The 19,006-nt window shown below is 47.1% G+C and overlaps 1 long non-coding RNA gene across 2 annotated transcripts; it reads right to left on the bottom strand.

Moving 5' to 3' along the window:
* Nucleotides 1-962: 962 nt before the first annotated feature.
* LOC119243047 (uncharacterized) lies at nt 963-12,293 on the bottom strand. Of its 2 annotated transcripts, none has more exons than XR_008551352.1 (3): nt 12,141-12,293; nt 11,344-11,434; nt 963-2,841 (listed from the first exon to the last, which is right to left on the bottom strand). It is a non-coding gene; the product is annotated as an uncharacterized LOC119243047 (long non-coding RNA). The 2 variants fall into 2 exon arrangements; XR_005124621.2 differs by having other exon boundaries at nt 12,146-12,293.
* Nucleotides 12,294-19,006: the final 6,713 nt, after the last annotated feature.

The raw sequence follows: 19,006 nt of genomic DNA, 5'->3' as shown, positions 1-19,006 counted from the left end.
GGATAATTCAGAAATAATCTCTCCTGTGCTTCAGGTAAGTGAGAGATTGGCAGTCACCAAGATTTCCAGAATTGCCCAACTGGCTGGCTGTAGGATAGCAGAATTGTCTGCATTCCTGCGGAATGTGCTGTAGAGGCTCCACCAGTCAAACTTCCTCATGGGGTGGGCAGGGCTGCTACTTGGGGTGCCATGGTGGGGGAGGGAGCTGTGAGGTGAGGCCTGGACCTGCTCCAACTATTGCTCAGCAAGGCGGGGCCCAGAAGGCTCTGGAAGGCAAAAGTGAGCCTTGAGAAACCAGGCCCTTCCGGTCCCATTTCATTTAACCCTCTCTGCTGTGAGTGGAGTTTCCCTCTTCTTTATATCAAATGTGGAAACTGAGGTTTGGAGAGACTGAATTGTCAAAGGTCGGAGCTATAGGTGGTGCTGGGATTCCTCCAGGTCTCTCTGAGGCCATATCTGCTGGCTTTCCTCACTGTGTTAAATGGCGAATGTAGATAGACAGGATAATGCATTGCATTGCATACGTTCAGACCTATCTTTAAAAGATTTCTTCCATATTGGCTTAGCAGAAATATTAGAACTGAGAAGGGGGAAAGGTTGACAAGGGGACTGTGTCCAAGTTGGATACTTCACTTGCAAAGTCCCCCAGTTGTGGTCACTCATGTGTCAGGTCAGCTGGTGCAGCTAGGGTTCCCCTGGGCTTACAGGTGGGAGGTGTCTTCCTCCCTACCCCAAGCTGTGCATCAGGTATCCTTTGCAAGTGGAAGCTCAGACCCTGAGAGCAGCCTCATAAGCCACTTTATGAGGAAGGTTGCAGTGCTAAATGCTGGTTCCCAGGCGCTGCCAGTGTGGACATGCTGAACGAGTCTCCCGTTCTATCCTCTGGCTTCCTTTATACAGTGATGCCAATTTTCCCTTCCTTTGTTCTAGAATAAATCACATTGAACAAATAGATACTCTAATAATGGTTTAATGAATGGTCCTGTGATTCCAGTACGAAAGGTGGGAAATAATTAATACAGGAAAAATGAAGCACAGAAAAAAACAAGTGACTTAGCCAAGATTTTACAGCACAGTGGCACTTACTAGAGGTTTTGAATCTAGTAAGTGGTCCAAGGGAATGTCCCTGCTGCCTTCTCTCCTTCTGTGAGCTTCTTTCCACCCAAAGTCGTGGAGGTGACTGACAGGATTCTTGTTTTTGTTTTTGTTTTCTTTTTGAAAGCAAAGGCAAAAAAAAATTAATTTATTAGAGACACTAAATTGTTATGTTTTGCTGAGGAACTGTCAAAGGTCTGAGCTGTAGGTGGTGCTGGGATTCCTCCAGGTCTCTGTGAGGCCACATCAGGTTTTCCTCACTGTGTTAAATGGTGAATAGAGGTAGACAGGATAATGCATTGCATTGCAGAGCCACTTGCCTCTACAAATCTGGTATAAAAGTGTGAGCAAGAGCTGGTTTTAAGAGAAATTGTGAAACCATCTTCTGCACTTCAGTTTATCTGTGCTTGTGCCCCAAATGCCAATGTTACCTCCAATTTAGTCCCAACTCCTGTTCCTTAGTAATTTGGCTGGTAGAAAAATCTTCAGAAAGAGAATGATGAAGACTACAACATCCTGATAAGCAAATTCATGCCAAGAGATGTATGACTCCAACTTACTTCAAGTGCGTCATTTTAAGAAAGCAAGTCAGTTACTTAAAGGAACAATTTAATGACCCCATACCTCACTGTGGTAGAATTTTAAATTTTGTTTTATTTTGTTTTATGTGGGTGGACTTTCTGGATGCTTCTTAATTAACATCAGTTAGATCAGTGCATATCCAACTTCAAAGTACTTATGAACCACCTGGGGTTCATAACCACTTGTTAGGTCTCGGGTGGGGCCTTAGAACCCACATTTTTAACAAGCTTCCCTAGGGCGCTACAAGGGGACCACCTCTGAGGGCCGGGTGACCACGAAACCACATTCGACACTGTACACTCAGGAAGGTGTGGAGTTACTCCTTTTAGGGGTCCCCTTGACCCGTGGTCCTCCTTTGTCTTGCGCACTTCAGACATTGTATTGTACTTATTTGTTTAGGGGCCAGCTTCTCACTAGCCGAGCCATCGAACACAGCAACAATCGTGTCTTGCTCATCTTCACCTAAATCTTGGTTTTCTCCTTTCCTCCCTTGAGCACCACATTTGGCACTTAATGTCTGATGATGAGCAGACACGTAAGTCCTGAAGGCAGTTGGATGAGATCATGAACTCAGCAAACATTCCCAGCGTGTCTGTGTCTGCTTGGCCATTACACCAGTGATTTTCAACTCTGATGGCACGTTGGGAAATTTAAAACGCATCGATACCCAGGTACAATCCAGTGTTCTGATGGAATTAAACATGGGGCTTCTCTATGGGTGTTTTTGACAGACTTCCAGGTTCTTATAGCTTAACAACAAAAAGACAAATAACCCAACTAAAAAATGGGGAAGAGATTTGAACAGACATTGTTCCAAGGAAGATATACAAATGGCCAATAAGTACAAAAGAGATATTCAAATTCACTAGCCAGGACAGAAAGGCAAGTCAAAACCAAGAGAAGCCACTTCATTCCTAATAGGATGGTTCTAATGAAAAATGAAAAAAAAAAAAAAAAAAGCAAAGTAATATTGAGGAGTACACACAGGAGTGCTCCCCTGGGGGGTGCTTTCTGAAGGAGGATGGCCTTGTCCCCAACCCAGGAGGGTGGCAGAAGGAAGGACCAGATCCAAACAGGGCCACTGGCAACAGCTGATACAGATGAGGTACATCTGTGGCAGGGGTGGACTCGTGACCTGGGATCTCCAGGATCCTCTGCACCTCCCTAACAATATAATAAATAACACAATTATAAGATATTCATTATAATGATCATATTTCTTGTACAACTTTTTACTTTCTAAAAAATACTACAGGATGGAGCTGCAGACAATATTAATAGATCTGTAATAGTGTAAACTTTGATTACGGACTCAACATAAAAGTATGCTATAATTACGTTGGGAAGACAGAGAAAAGGAAGACAGAATTTCTAACGTGGAATTTTAAGCTTTATGAGTTCCTGAGTAGGAAGCTGCCTGGTCTTCAAATTGTGCTTCCTCAGCAACAGCCTGTTGGGTGCATGAATGCTCTCTGCCTCCAGCTTTCACTGGCAAAGCTGGCAGACACCCTCCCTGGATGCAGGCTGCTGCGTGAGCTGAGGAATTCCCCCTCTGCCTCACTGCCTCCTGGAATCTCTCAGTCCCATCCTCTGTGGGAGCGAGGCAGCAATTAGCATAACTGGAACAGATCCTCTTTGTCTACATTCCAGACTGTGCAATTCAGGCCTCCCCCCCCCCCAGACATGCTAATTACCTGGAAGGGACCCTGGGTGCTTATTGGCACCAGTTCTCACTCAAATGTTCATGCTGGTGGAAAACAAACCAGGTGTAGGTGGAGCCATGGCCCAAGCTTGTGCTGGATGAACCCCCTTCTCTTGGAGGGGGCAAAGCTCCTGCTACCCCAGCCCCTCAAGTGCTCTCAGGATCTCCTGCCTCCAAATTTCTACAGCTCTTTGTGGTCAGGAAAACATGCTTGCTCTTGGCATGAATATCTTCCATCACCTCACCCATGATTGGTTTTCCTCCCCATGTGGACTGCAGTTTCTTCACAGGAGACCTTGTTTTATACTTAATTAATGAATTAATCAACCAATCAATCAATGTTTGTTAAAGAAGCTCTTTGCCAAGCTCTGTGCAAAGATCAATGAGGCACCATCTGGAATGCAGTGTGTGTGGCCTAGGGAGCAGGGGTAAGAATTGAGTGAACAGTTACATACCAATGGTGGATAGAGGAATGTATCGAAATACTCTGGGAGCATTGAAGAGGGGTACAGAAATGTGTCAGGGAAGGAGTGAGGGGAGACACCTCTAGGAAGGCTTCCTGGAGGAGGTGACATTTGACATGATGACTGAGGAGAGGTTTATCAATTGGTGTTATAGACAAAAGGAAAAGTATGTACAAAATCACATGGTAGAAAAGAGTTTGGGGCCTTCCTGGGTGGCTGAGTTGGCTGGAAGAGGGGCAGAAAGTAAAACAGAGAGGCAATTGGCTGGATCCTAAAGGAATTTGGACACAGAATCACTTGCATTTGTATTTAAAGTGGTTTTCAGGAGAAGAGTATTTTTTTGGCATTACATTTTACTGTTAATTTTAATTTTTATCAAAGTAACACATGCATATCATTTTAAAAGTAAAACGTGACAAAAAAATCAGTATCCCAGCCCATCCTAACAATAGCCGAAGTGTTTGGAGGATGACTTGAGGCTGCTGGACAAGCAGGGAGGGGTTTTTGTAAGAAGGAATGTGGTCAGATCTGTGTTTTAGGGAGTGTCACAGTGTGGAAACCAACTGGAGGGACACGCTGAGAGGGGAGGCATCAACACTGCTGAGGAATGAGACCAGTTGAGGGATGGGGGTGTGGGTAGGTGAGGATCAGGAAGAGAAAGGGGGCACTAAAGGGGGCCCAATGTCTAGGGCAGGAGCCTGGGTCCATGTTGGCACCGTGGGCAAGGAAACAGGGCAGACCAGAAGGCCATGGGGTTGAGGATGAAGACTGTTCTGACACAAGTTTGAGGAGCCCACAGATGGACCTAACTCATGGGAAGTTGGACACAGGGGTCTGCAGTGAGGCAGAGGGGTGTGCTGGAGGGCCCCCAGTGCTGGAGGGGGTCCAGCCTGGCGCCTTAGAGAAGATGTTGAAGAATACAGCTAACTTGGAATCCTGACTTTGCTTCCTACTAGTTGTGTAAACTCATGGAAGACATGGGCTCTCAGTTGTCTGCCTGTTGTTTTGAAAGGGACACATTCTACCTTATGACACTGTGAGAGGACCAAGTAAGATCCGGTCCTTGCCCCTCCCAGCTAGCGTTGAGGAGCAAATGAGATAAAAACGTGAAAGAGAGGGCCTCCCCTGGTGGCGCAGGCGGTTGAGCGCCGCACTGTGACACTGTCCGCAGCCTCTGCAGCATGGGTTAGATCCCAGCCGGCCAGCGAGGGTCCCACATGGCGCAGCAGACCTCTCCTGTCTCGCCCGCTGCTCCCCTCAGCAGTGTATTTCGTCAGTCTGCCTGTTCTGTTCCCTGCTCTGTCTCTGGTGAATCCTCTCACCCTACCGCACATCTGGCCTATACCCCGGTTCTTGTATAAAAATAAATAAATCTTAAAAAAAAAAAATGTGAAAGAGCCCTAGAGGCTGTCACACATGCTCCTGAGCTACGGGATCGTTCTTTTGAACACAAACCAACCCGGCTATCCCTCCTGCAGATAGCTGCTAAATCATGCCACACCGGCCTGCAATCTGTGTGGGATTCTGTGGTCCTGGGCTCTCACAAACTGCTGCCTTTGCCTCTCTTGCCCATTTTGCCCTGCACCAGAGCCAACAGGGGCTTCAAAGTTGGAAACGCTTTCTGGGTTTCTGCCATGAACAAACCAAGCTTTCCGGCTGCACGCCGAGTCCCCAGAGGGCCATTGTTGGGAATCACCAGAGGCTGGCCTTTATCTCTATGACAGTTATAGCCTTTACAGCCCGTGAGGCATGTTATTGTTTCCCCAGTGATGACACGATTGGAATGCAGCCTGTCTCTTTGTAGCAATCCCCATGGCTGGATTAATAAGACCAGAGATTTGTGCATTGGACAATGAATGCTGTGGATGTGGGATTTTACAAACTCCTAGAAATTCTCTTTTGATCAGGAGACAGCTGAGTTAGGAAGGGATGAAGATGTGTAATTCTCCTTTTTGATCTGGCTGCTGGGAGTGGGACAGCCGGTGGGTGGTTTATAAATCCCTGCACATCATCTTGTTAAAACCCTCTTATTTGAAGCAGGCCACTGTCAAAGGAGGGGGTGGTGGCTCTCTGGGGGCCATTTCTAAATGTTGGTGGAGCTCAAATGTCATCACCAACACTGGAATTTAGCCAATAAACGATCAGTTTCATGCGGAGAATAATTTTGGACAGGGGTCCAAGGATCAGCAACAGAGAGTTCTTGCTCTTCAGGAACCTATAAGAAAAGATATTGAATATAGCCACATGCAATGATGACCCATAAGGATGGCCACCACAGGGCGGTTCCTGCACAGTGTGAAGAGTTGGGGTATTGTTGTTGTCCAAGTGGGTGTGCCCAATTGAAATGTTGACACTTAATCCTCAATGTAGTAGTATTAAGTGGGGCTAAAGGACCCTTTTGAGGATGATCAGGTCCTGAGGGTGGTGTTCTCTTGAATGGGATTAGTGCCCTTATGAAACAGACCTTAAAGAGCAGCCATGCCCCTTCTCCCATGTGAGGGCACATTGAAAATTCTGCAACTCAGAAGAGGGTCTTCACCTAGCCATCCTGAACTTGAACTTTCAGCCATCAGAACTGTGAGAAATAAATTTCTGGTTTTTCTGCTCAGTCTGAGGCATTATGTTATAGTACCTTAAATCAATTAAAATAGGGGTTGTTGGGAGAGTCCCAGAAGTCTTAAGTGGTGGTGGGTGGCTTCCCCAGCCCAGGCTGCAGAATTGCCCCTCAGGTCTTATGTCTCCACAGAGCCCCACATTTTTGCCACCATGAGCTGGGAGCTTGAGATCATCATGTTGTCAGTCTGGGCAGGAGGCCAGTCTCTTTTGAGACAACAAGCTGTTACTGAACAGGTCATCTCAAATGCATGCGGGGGTGACTACCTGCCTTGGAAGCCAGTACCCCAGGGATTCCAAGTGTGTCACCTTCCTCTGCTTTGGAGTAGCTCACCTCCCCTGACGGTGCCTCAAAAAAAAAAAAAAAAAAAAGAAAAGAAAAGAAAAGAAACAGCCCTTTCCTTTCCCTTTCTTTGTTTGCTCACACCCTTCCTATGTTTGTTCACATACTTTGTAAAGCCTTCTCCATGTCACAGTGGAATTTGAGTCCAGTTTCTCTTCTTTTCTGACTCTTAATGCCTGTGCCCTGGATTGCACAACTGACTGATCCCATTAAATGTTTCCCTCCCTCCTGTATGTCTTTTACTCCCCCCCCCATGGCTAGTTTATAATTTTTTTTCTAAGTTTGTTTCATACATTCAAGTCTCGTTCATTAAGAAGAAAAAAATCAAAGCGTCCTTTCTTGCCTTCACTTGCCCTATCATTCTCTTTCTCAAAACTTCTGGATGGTGTTTTCTAAACTTGCCCTCTTTACTGCTTACTCCCCTCCTATTCATGCCTGGACTCATTGCTGTTTGGCTTGTCCAAATGCCACTGGACCATAACTGCTCTCTGGGTGCACCAAAATTTTATAGTCCACGTTTATTTTCCAGGCAGAATTGATTTTCTTCACTTGACCTTTTCTTCCTGGTGAAAAATCCTCCCACTATTCTCTGAAATTCTCTGACACCACCTATGTTCCCAGTTTTCCTGGGTCTCTGTTTCTCTTTCTGTCATCTTCTGTTCTGTTTCTCTCTCTCTCTCTCTCTCTCTCTCTCTCTCTCACTCAGAAAAAAATTTTGAGGAGAGGTTGAGAAAGACTGAAATAGAGCACAGTTTCTCTTTTTAGCTATGACATGCTTTGTCTATGTCTGTAGCATTTTAGTCATGAAGAACTGTCAGGGCAGGATTCTGTCAGGTTCCTCACCAGATGGCACCTCAGAGAATGCCCTTGAGGATGTACACTTACTTATTTGTGTAGAAGAACTGGAGTGTAGGCCAGAGGTATGGGAGGTGATAGAATTCACCAGAGACAGAGTGGGGAGCAGAACAGGTGGATTGACTGAAATACACTGCTGAGGGGAGCAGCGGGTGAGATAGGAGAGGTCTGCTGCACCATATGTGGGTTTGCTCCCTGGCCAGGGATCGAACTCAGGTCATAGCAGTGATAGCGCTGACACTTAACCCCTAGGCCACCAGGGAGGCCCTGAAGATGAACTATTTTCTTTAGGTTAGACTTGGGTCAGGTGGTTCAGCAGAGCCAACTTGAACCAAGAGCTGAAATCCCTTGACAAGAAGTGGTGACAAGGGAAGGGCTAGGCAGGGAGACATTCCAGAAGGAGAAGTTAGGTGTGTAGATGGTGTCACCACTCCTGTGCCAGAGCCAAGGAGAGGAGCTAACACTCCCGAAGAGAAGAAGAGATGCCCACCATCTCCCAGGGAGTAAACTCTAGGCAAGCAAACCCCGGAAGCCCTGGAAGGGGTGGGAGACCAGTGATGGAGGATGAGGGCAGAGGGAGGTTCCAGATGATGTGAGCCAGCTCTCCTCACCCTGGTGGGCAAAGCAGATCCTGAGGATGAACAGAGACTTCACTCTGCTTTGGTGGAACAGCTTCTCATATTCCTCGTGGTTTCCGAGCAACTCCCCTCCCCAAGATCTTCCTGGTTTGGAACAGCTGGGAGATCTCTTGGCAGGTTGGTTCATGATCTCTACTTTTTGAGTTCATTCTCCATCTGCTTTTCCTCTTACTCCCATGATCATTTTCTAGTTTATTCCAGTAATTCATCTACTCTGGCTTTAACTCCATTATTCTGTCTCTAGAAAAAGACTTCTGCCCGAAGGTTTGGATTTAAGGAGTTTTCCTTCCCATGTTTTTCTCTTTTACACTATTCCTATAACTGCAGTGTTCTGGTAAGAACTCTTCCATCGTGTCCCTCCCTGAGCCAAAGGTATTTGGAAGCTCCCCTAAATCTGGAGGGCTGATTCTACACCTTGTGCTCAGTATCTCACGCTCTCCAGTCACCTGCCCTCATTTCCAATCTTTCTGCAGTCCATAGTTCCTTGTTCCAGCTACTCACTTTCCTCCATGATTGTGTCGCACACACATGCACAAACAATCACTCACACCCACACTCTTCTTGTCTGGAATGCTATCCTTGGCATCTAGTCCTAACTTTTTCCATTGTCAGGCTACACTGCCTGAGGCAGTTTCTCCAAAGGTAAAACAGAGGGATTGGACTAGATGATTCTGGGTCTCTTTCAGCACTGAGATACTTCAACTTTGTGATAAATTAGAAAGAGTCTCTACCTCATGGGCATCTTTGTGCCCTTTATAACAGTCACATAGAAACTGCTGCCTGGGTCAGTGTTACTTTTGTTACTGTGACAGTCTACCCTATGAAAGGGGAAAGCGTTTCCTTGCTGGTGTGGGCCTAGGGTATGAATGTGTGTCCTTGTCTCTTGGGCTCTGTGTGTGTGTGTGTATTTATGTATTTATATATATTTATATATGTATATATTTTTATTTATTTATTTTGTGGAGGTGCAAGTCCAAAATCTGCAGGGTAGGCCAGCAGGGAAGAGTTGCAGTTCATTCTGAGGCATACTTCTCTCTTCCCTGGGGGTGGAGTGGGGAGTTGGTCATTTTTTTTCCTACTAAGGCCGAAAACTGGTTGGATGAGGCCCACCCATGTTATGGAGGGCAAACTGCTTTACTTAGTGTACTGGTTTAAATGTGAGTCTTATTTAAAACACACTTTTACAGAAAGAATAATGTTTGGCCAAGTATGAGTATGGCGGCCTAGCCAAATTTACACATCAGATTAAACATTACAGGTGTGTATCTTATTCTTTTTTGAAGTTCACCCCACTCCCACCCACTTCCCCCCAGCCTGAGTGTTTGTTCCTGACCTAGATGTACTGAGATCCTCCTGCTGAATGATCCCAGATGAATGGAAAGAAGGTGTTGTTGCAGGAGAACATGTGAGAAACCATTCCAAGGCAGTGGGTGATGAGGGCAGTTGGGGTCTGAACACAGGATCTGGAATCTCACGCCCTAAGTATCAGCCCTCATGTGTTAGTTTACGCTTCTGGAAAAGTGGGAAAAATTGTGGGATTAAAAATGCAATGGGTGTGAGTGTCTGTTGTCATATAAAGAACACTGGATACACTTTTCCAGTTTCCTTCTCCCCTCCCTCCTTCCTTCCTGCTCTTTCTCAGGGGAGATGATTTCCTTTAGATTCAGTGCTAGCCTTGAGGCAAATAATCTTCCTTGCTTTGGGGGCAGTTATTTTTCTTGTCCACCTTTCCCCTGGGTATAGCTCTTCAGGAATCCAGAATACAGGATCCTACCTGACGACCCACCTCAAATGGCCTTAGCCTTTGCACTGCAGACCCTGATTTCACAGGCTTTCCCAACCATTTCCAACAGCTCTCCACCCTGACTGTGTGGGTAAGAGTGGGCCCTTCTATTGTATTGTCCCCTGAAACCAGAAAGGAATGAATTCCTTTCAAGAATTACTTTTCCCCCTTCTCAGAATAGTCTTTCTGTGTATGACTCAGACCCAGGAAAGTTCATGAGGGAGTAAGATAATCAGTGGTCAATGCCACTTATGGTTCAGTATAAGCCACAAAGAGCATTGCTCTTTTTTCTGTGCCCTTATATTTAGGTGGAGAAAACAAAATTGAAAGTGAAGTCACAGCCACTTTGTCCAGGGTTACTGGAGCAAGCCTGACTTTCTAAATCATTTGTAGTAGAAGGCAGAACAGTTCAGACAAACAGAAACTCCAAATAATGTCTCAGTGACCTCAGGTTTGTCTTGAATGTGCCGTGCGTGAGGGGTTCCCAAACCATCTCTGGGGGTGAGGTTAGTTGACAAACAAGTTAAACAGAAAGGACCACAGCATACATGTTTCCATCATCCAATATTTGTAATAATTGATTTTGTGAAAATAAACAAAAAAGTACTAAAAAAGAGGTCCTATGGAATAATGAAGTCAATCTGGGGTTGGATCTGCTGTGCAAGCAGAATGCTCAGGGATTGTTGTGTTTCTCTGGGAGTAGATCTGGCTTACCCTTTCCAACTTCTGGGCCAGAGTCTGTCCTTAGAGGGCTGCCCGTGAGTTTGAACAAGACCATCACCAATTTTGCATTTGAATCCAGCAGTTCCACACATGGGAGTGTACCATGAGAATCCAGGGGTGCTATTACACACACACACACACACACACACATATCTCCACTCCTTGTGATTCTGATTAAAGGGGAGGGGGACCGTGGTGGGGCCAGAGAATCTGAATTCACCAGGTAATTCTGCCAGACACCCAGGTACGGGAACCATGGTCCTAACCCAGCATGGAGTGACTGAAGATGGAGCACTGGCTTCCAAATTGGCCCCCTTTCAAATATTCTTAAAGAATATTTGTCCTAAATCATATTTAAGAATATTAAGAATAATTAAAATGCGGTATTTATTTTTTTTTGTTCCCTCTCTGACTGTGGCTTTTTATTGCTTCTCAGCCTCAACGCCACACTGCGTGTGCCTGCTCAGGAGTGTGTGGTCAACAGAAGCTCTAGCGGCTGACCTACCTTCCCCACCATGAAAGAAATTCTTACTCAACTCACTTACCGAGTTTGGAGAATCACGGCTTTATTAGCTTCCATGTCTGCCAACTCCAGTCCTTGATTGCCTGCCCTTCCTCCCATGGTCCTCGGGGCCACTGCGGAGTGGAAGGAGAAATACACCTGGCCGTGGTGAGGTGTCTAACCTGGACACCTCCCCTGTGGACTACAGTTTTGAGACGAGGAGGGCCCCATATAATGGATGGTATAAAGTTCCTCTTGAAAGAAAGAGGCTGAGTTAGCTGAGAGGTGTGTGAACAGGAGCCAACCCGCAGCGCCTGCTTCCTCCTTGGGGTCTGCTCCCGTCCCTGGGACATGCAAGGGTCATAAAAAAAAAAAAAAGGAATTGGCAAACTCTGCTTCCTATCATTGATGACAGGGCTGAGTGCCGGTGATGGCCCACACTGTGCTTGGGCGGGCCTGGGGGCGGGGGCTGTTGGGCAATCAGGCGTGGGCCTTCATGCCCCTGCGGGAACCCTGGAATGCCTTCTCCACTTTCTTTCCTCAGACACCTGGGCTCTGGCTCCACATCTGGTTGCTTGCCTATAGGCCAGATGGTGCCACTTCCCTTCCTTGGTGCTGATGTCTCCCAGGCCCTCCTCTGCCCCAGAAGACAAGCACAGGTCCTCTTTTTGTCAGAGCTTCCCTGCCCTCCTCACACAGAGGCTAGAGGAACCCGCAGAACAGGAGGGTTTACAGAGCTTGCTGGACTCTCGCATAGGCAACTTCCAAACTGGGCCCAGCATCCTAGCTTGTAACATCCCCCCCTGTTCCAGGCCCGCTGTGAAAAATGATATAACAGACCATACTTCACATGCCTTCCCAGATCTTCTTTCTTGCCTGTCTGGTCTTCCATGCTGCCAGCTTTCTGGATCTCTCCTTCAGTTTCCCCTTCGGGTGGATAGTGCAGCCAAGGGGCCTCTTGGACTCTGATGTGCCTCTCAGATGAACCACTTGAGTAACCACCCATCCTCCACCACACCCCCTATCTCCAATCCTCTTCCTGGCCCCACTCTCTGATCTTGCTAATCGGGAGGGGGAAGCAGACTTGGACAGATGGAGTCTGCTGGGTGAGGAGGTAGGGAGTGCTCTTTCCCGCCCCTGCTCGGCTACCCAGCCTCCTCCCTGCTTCCACACAACAACCCTGTTTCCTCTGTCCTTGAAGTGAGCTCTGATCAACCTGGCCGGGGTCCATTTGCTCTCAGCTTCACATTCATAGGCATGACTGTGCCCGCTGACAGGAAAGCAAAGCTTCAAATGGGCGCATTCTAGCTTCCCAGTTAGATCAAAGAGGACAAGGTGTCCTGCATGTTGATGGAATTCCAGCTGTTCTGGCTAACTGGTTCTGCCTGGTGAAACATGTCCTTGCCGCTTTGGGTTCTAGAAGGCATTGGAAGCAAAGTTTCTACCAGTGACTTGGCTCAATAACAGTTGATGGGAAGAGGAACACTCTTATTGGGAAGAATTCTGGGTGTATTAAAACACTGCTCAGACCAAAGCAACCCATTTCTTCCTTCATTTGTCCTTACATTCCTTTCTTCCCAGGAGATCCTCTAAGCGCCAATCTAGGTGATGCATAGACCCTGGCAGCCTGTGCTCTTGTTGTGGGAGAAGAGACTTGAAACAGTGAGCTAACAAGGCCAATGGATATGTCAGTAAATACCCCAGATGCTGATTTGAGAAGCTCATGAATTGAGAACCTCAGAGAAGGATGACAGGGCTGCAGGCCCATAGGGGTGCTCTCTGGTGGAATGGTTTCCCAGCCCTGGAAGGAAGGGCAGAATTTAAACACATTAAAAAAAAACATGGAAGACCTTCCAGGCAGAAGAGATGAGCAATCACTTGGTGTTTCATAACAAGCAGAGGGTGTTCTGGGGCTGAGGAAGGAGCTGGCAAAAACAAATGTCAGTGCTTTGCTGCCTCCAAGGCCCTAGCAGGCATTGGGCCCACACTGGCCATTCCAGGCCTTGTCTGGGAGTCGCTCTGGTAACCAAGAATGCATAAGGGTAGTATGCTGGGGCTGCCCTCACCTCTTCCCATGCCCTGCAAGCAGGCCCAGCTGGGGCAAGAGGCCTCATCCAGCCATTCTTGTCTCCCTCTGGGCTCAGAGGTAGCAAGAGAGTCTGGGAAGGCAAAGCTCGTTTGAATCCAGGGCTTTCTGAACTAGCCAGGTGGAAGGCAGCCAGAGAGGCAGCAGCTGGTGACAGCCTGCCTGCCTGCCTTAGATAGCAGGCATTGACTCAAGGGAACAATTGAGCAGGGTTGTGAGAGGGGTGGGGGGCGGTGGCAGGATCAGGGAACACTGGCCAATGGGATTCTGAATAAGGTCAAAGTCCAATTCGGTGCAGTGCTTTATTACCAATTTAAATCTCATCTTTCCTCCAGGGGGCTGCTGCCGCCCTTGCAGCAGAGGCCAGAGCTGCCACAGGAAATTTACACTGACAGACTCCCAAAGCTGGGTAGCCTGGCAGGGCTGCAGCCCAGCCTGTGAGCTCATCCTGGTGCCTGGACACCACATGCTGAATTTGTTCCCACTTTGCCCATATCTGGAAAGAATCCCTCCCCATCCCCACTCCCCACCCTCTACTCCCCACCATCCACCCCCCACTCCCCACCAAAAAACATTTCTTACTTCTTCCAGGCTGGGAGAGGGTCCTGCTGTACACAGAGTGGGAGATGGTGGGGTCCAGAGGGTGGTGATCATAGTTTTTTCTTAACTAGAACTGGGAAAATCTCCTCAGGGAATATCTGTTAGTGAGCAACAGGCATATTAAGGGGCAAACTAGAATATGGGGGTGTAATGTGGGATGTAGCCAACAGAATGAGGTGAGAATCTGGGTTCCAAAGAGGATCTAACTTTTCTACACAAATGTAGGCTTGGCCATCCTAGGTACTTTCTTTTTTTTTTTTTTTTTAAATGAAATGAGATTTTTTTTTTTTTTTTTATAGATTTATTTATTTATTTATACAAGCACTGGGTACAGTCAGAAGCGCGGGAGGGTGAGAGAATTCACCAGAGCCAGAGCGGGGAGCAGAGCAGGCAGAGGGACCGAGGTACACTGCTGAGGGGAGCAGCGGGCGGCAGGAGAGGTTTGCGCGCCATGCGGGACCCTCCTCCGGTGGCCGGGGAGCAGCCGGGGATTGAACCGGCGCAGCAGAGGCTGCAGGCAGCTTCTCAACCCAGCGCTCAACCGCTGCGCCACCGGGGAGGCCCCATCCTAGGTACTTTCTTCAGTTTGAACTAAGTCTTCCCTTTGTGTGTCTGTCCTGGGCAGTTAGTCCTCAATCTTTGACTTCACCTGGGGTGCATTAGGAAATATTAGTGCCTCCTTGCTATTGCCCCACAGATTCTGACTAAACATATCCACAACTTCTCTCCTTCCCCATCAATCCCAACACTGCTACCATCACCACCACCACCCAAGGAAAGGGATGGGAGAACTCCTCATTAATTCCGTGCACTACAAATCCCCTTGGGTTTGTCTTTTTGTGACCCCTTCACTGTTAAATCAACATACATTTATTGGTTACCGAGGTGTTGATAAAAACTTAGCCACACAGATTAAAGCCTAGGCTGCTTTGGCATTTGAGTTCAGCTGTACAGAATTGTCCCTGAAAAGAGGGAGCATATGGGACAATGTGTTCACAACATCAGGGTTCATGAGGATGACAACCTTCTCACAAGGAGATGTGCTGGTCGGCACCCTCCAAGGCAAAGCCTGTTGCAATTCTTTGCTGCCTGTTGAGCTGGGACACGGGTGTGGGTTACCCACCTTTGTGCCCAGGAGACTGTTGTGCACAAGCAAGTGCACGCACATGCACGCACATACATAGACACACAGACACACACACCCATCTCAGGCACCTGTGTATGCTGGAGCTATGTCAATGGTCACCACGCCCAGACCCCATCTGAGCACTCATGGGACTCAGGCAGTGCCCTCAGATTGTTCCGTGGACCTCAGGATTTCCTCATCCTCTCTCAGTTGGCAGCGGGAGCTGAGGTTAATGTGACAGGGACTTTCTGTTGTCTCTTCTAATCTGGCTGGAAGGAACAAGGAATGATGCAAATGAGCTGTTCAAGAACACGCGGGCCCCTCCAGTCATGATGAGCGTTGGCGAGAGTCCATGCTGGCAGGAGCACTTGGAGAGTAGTTACTCAGAGACAGGCACTAGCTGAGTGGACTCCAAATTCTCCTTCCTAGAACACAGTCCCCACACTTGAAAGCCCAGCCCCATCCAGGCTCATTTGTCACTTGCTTTGGAAATGCAGGAGAACCTGAAGCCCCACGATAGGTTAGAAATCCTCAAAGCTTGAGACTCCCACAGCTTACAGCTTAAAGGCCTTTGGGTGCCATCTAAGATGCTAAGTCAGCTTCCAGCTGCGCATCCAGCTTTATCTGCTTATTTGCTCTCACCCAGAACTTCCCAGTCTGGCCCATTCATTACCCATTTTGCCCTCAATTCAACTGGGATGTTTCACAGGCTATGGGTTCCAGGGGTCAGTCACAGCACAGGGTGGAACTGCTGCTTCCTCCTTTCATGCTTATCAGATTCAACTAGACCACCAGATTAGTTCTGGAAGACCATCCTCACCTGGAAGTGATTTCCCTTTGTATTATTTATCCCTCTATCCTCAGGGCTTAGCATGGTATGAAGAATCTCAGTAAGACTTGGTTGAGTGAACAGCTATGCTTTGATGATGTCATATTCAGTGAACATTCTGCCTTGTGGGTTTTTTCTTTTCATGTACATAAATTATCTCTTTAGCTAACTTGCACAGAACATCACACATGAAGTTGTTCAGCAACGTATATGATATATACCTAGTGTATGTTTTTTTTTTTTTTTTTTGACAGTTTTGACAGTGGAGAGGAGAGAGCTTTTTTTTTTTTTTTTTTTTTTTTTTATTTATACAAGCACTGGGTACAGTCAGAAGCGCAAGAGGGTGAGAGAATCCACCAGAGCCAGAGCGGGGAGCAGAGCAGGCAGAAGGACCGAAGTACACTACTGAGGGGAGCAGCGGGCGGCAGGAGAGGTCTGCGCGCCATGTGGGACCCTCCTCTGGTGGCCGGGGAGCAGCCGGGGATCGAACCGGCGCCGAAGAGGCCGCTGGCAGCTTTACAACCCAGCTCTCAACCGCTGCGCCACCGGGGAGGCCCGAGAGGAGAGAGTTTAAAGGTGGGTTCCTTCTTGCTCCCTTGTATGGACCAGATGCTCCAGTTGAGCCCATTTCTGCAGTCCTTGCTCACTTCGGTCGTCACATGTTTGTGCCCCCAACCCTATATCGTTCTCAGGTGAAATTGTCCCCACCCCACCCATAACACCCACTTCTAGATCTCTTATAAGTGGAAAGGCCCTCGGTTCACCAATGCTGGCGTGCAAGCAGTAGCACAGATGTTTATTTTCTACAAAATAGCCAGTGTTGACTGAGTTTTATGTGTCAATTTGACTGGAACTAAGGATGCTGGTAAAACATTTCTTCTGGGTATGTTTTCCAAAGAGATTAACATTTGAGTTGGTAGACTGAGGAAAGACAATGGCTTTGCGGGTGGGTTTGCGGGTGGCATCAGCCAGTCTGCTGAGGGTTTGGATAGAATCAAAAGGTGAAAGAAGTGTAAATTTACTCTCTGCTTCATCTGGGACAGCCAATTTCTCCAGCCCATGGACACCAGCACCTCAGCTTCGCAGGCCTTTGACCTCAGACTGAAACTAACATTATCTGCTCGCCTCAGTTCCAAGATTCTTGGATGTCTGGACTCAAAAATGAAGCACACCCTGAGCTCTCCTCGTTCTCTCACTTGCACACTGCAGATTCTGGACTGCTCAGCCTCTGTAATAATTGCCTGTAATAATTCCTCTTTCTTGCTCACTCTCCTGTTGGTTCTATTTCTCGGGAGAACTCTGATGAACACATAGCTCATTGTTGATTTCACATTCCCATCCAACTGGGGAATCAGGAAATTCAACCCAAATCATAATTTGGTCACCACTTGACCCCCACTGGCTCCAGGCCCATCTTGCCATGTCACTGCACCACGTGGGTCATGTGGAGATCTCTCTGCCCAGCGGGTGTGACCCCACGGGGCTGTTGTCGTCCCAACTGCCTTTGGCTCAGGGACTTCTATGGCAAGTCCAAACCCAAAGTCCCGTATCTTTGGTGCCCACATACCCCATTCCCTCTGAGAGTCTCATTGTGGGCTGCTTTCAGGGAGAAGGTTGCTAGTTCCTATTGATTGTAGGACCTATAGACCCTGCCTCCAACTGCATTGAAGTCTAGGAAAAAATCCCCCTCCTCAAACTCTATTCTATTTTTTAAGAATATAAGTTTTAAACATTGTAAAGTCTAATTGACCCATGTTTTTCCTTTATTGGTCATGATTTCAGTGTAGTATCGAAAGAAATCTTTGCCTAACCCAAAATCACAGTCTCCTATGTTTTAGCGTATAGTTTTAGGTTTTGCATTTAGGTTTATTATTCATTTTTAAGTTTATTTTTGAGTTGGGTGAGACATCTGAGTTGAGGATAATTTATTTATTTTTTTGTCTATGTATGTCCAATTTAAGGGACTATCTTTCTCATTGATTTGTCTTCATGTCTTTGTCAGAAATAACTGACTATATCTGTTTGAGTCTATTTCTGGACTCACCATTTCTGGAACGGTCAAATTTATCCATTGCTCTATATGTTTCCCTTTCTCCAATACCAGGCTGGTGCATTTTTAATTTTAATAAATGTGCTTTTATCAGCTATTACAGAATTGCTTTCCAAACAGACCTCCCAAGACATCTTTTCAATAGCAATACACGAGAGTGTCCTTCGCCAGCATGTCTACTAGCAGGGGTATTATCGCACTTCACCTCTTCCTGTCTTTGGGTTAGAAAGGATGTCTCAACCTAGTTTCACGTCTAGTTATTTTTTTTCTTGATTAGTTCTTATATTGTGGGAAGGAGTTCTCAGAAGGAAAAGGCAGAAGAGGACCTGAGTTTCCCCTATTACAAACCACCATGCCTCAGACTTTGTGCTTAAGTACTTTTCCCCATGGTTTTTAAAAATGTAATCTTTTTATTGTGATAAAGCATATATGGCATAAAATTTGTCCTTTTAAACCATTTCTTTTTTTTTTTAATAGAGGCATGTTTTATTTATTTATTTGTTTGTTTGTTTGTTTTGTTTATACATGCACTGGGTACAGTCAGAAGCGCGGGAGGGTGAGAGAATTCACCAGAGCCAGAGCGGGGAGCAGAGCAGGCAGAAGGACCGAAGTACACTGCTGAGGGGAGCAGCGGGCAGCAGGAGAGGTCTGCGCGCCATGTGGGACCCTCCTCGGGTGGCCGGGGAGCAGCCGGGATCGAACCGGCGCCGCAGAGGCTACAGGCAGCTTCGCAACCCAGCACTCAACCGCTGCGCCACCGGGGAGGCCCTTAAACCATTTCTTAAGTGTGCAATTCAGTGGCATTAAGTATTTCACAATATCGTGCAAATAGCACTACCATCCTTCTGCAGAACTTCTCCATCATTCTGAATGGAATTTCTGCAAACATTAACCAGTGACTCCCATGGCCCCTCACCCCTGTCCCTGGTACCTCCACCCCGCATTCTGTGGATAGTGCACGTATACATATAACAATGGGGTTTTGGTATGTTGAGAAATGCGACTTTCAGCCATG

The sequence above is a fragment of the Talpa occidentalis genome, unplaced genomic scaffold, assembly GCF_014898055.3.
Source record: "Talpa occidentalis isolate TD23 unplaced genomic scaffold, MPIMG_talOcc4v2.1 talOcc4.13, whole genome shotgun sequence".
Lineage (NCBI taxonomy): Eukaryota > Metazoa > Chordata > Mammalia > Eulipotyphla > Talpidae > Talpa > Talpa occidentalis.
The sequence above is the reverse complement of the archived record's forward strand: the minus strand, read 5'-3'. Positions and strand labels throughout refer to the sequence as shown.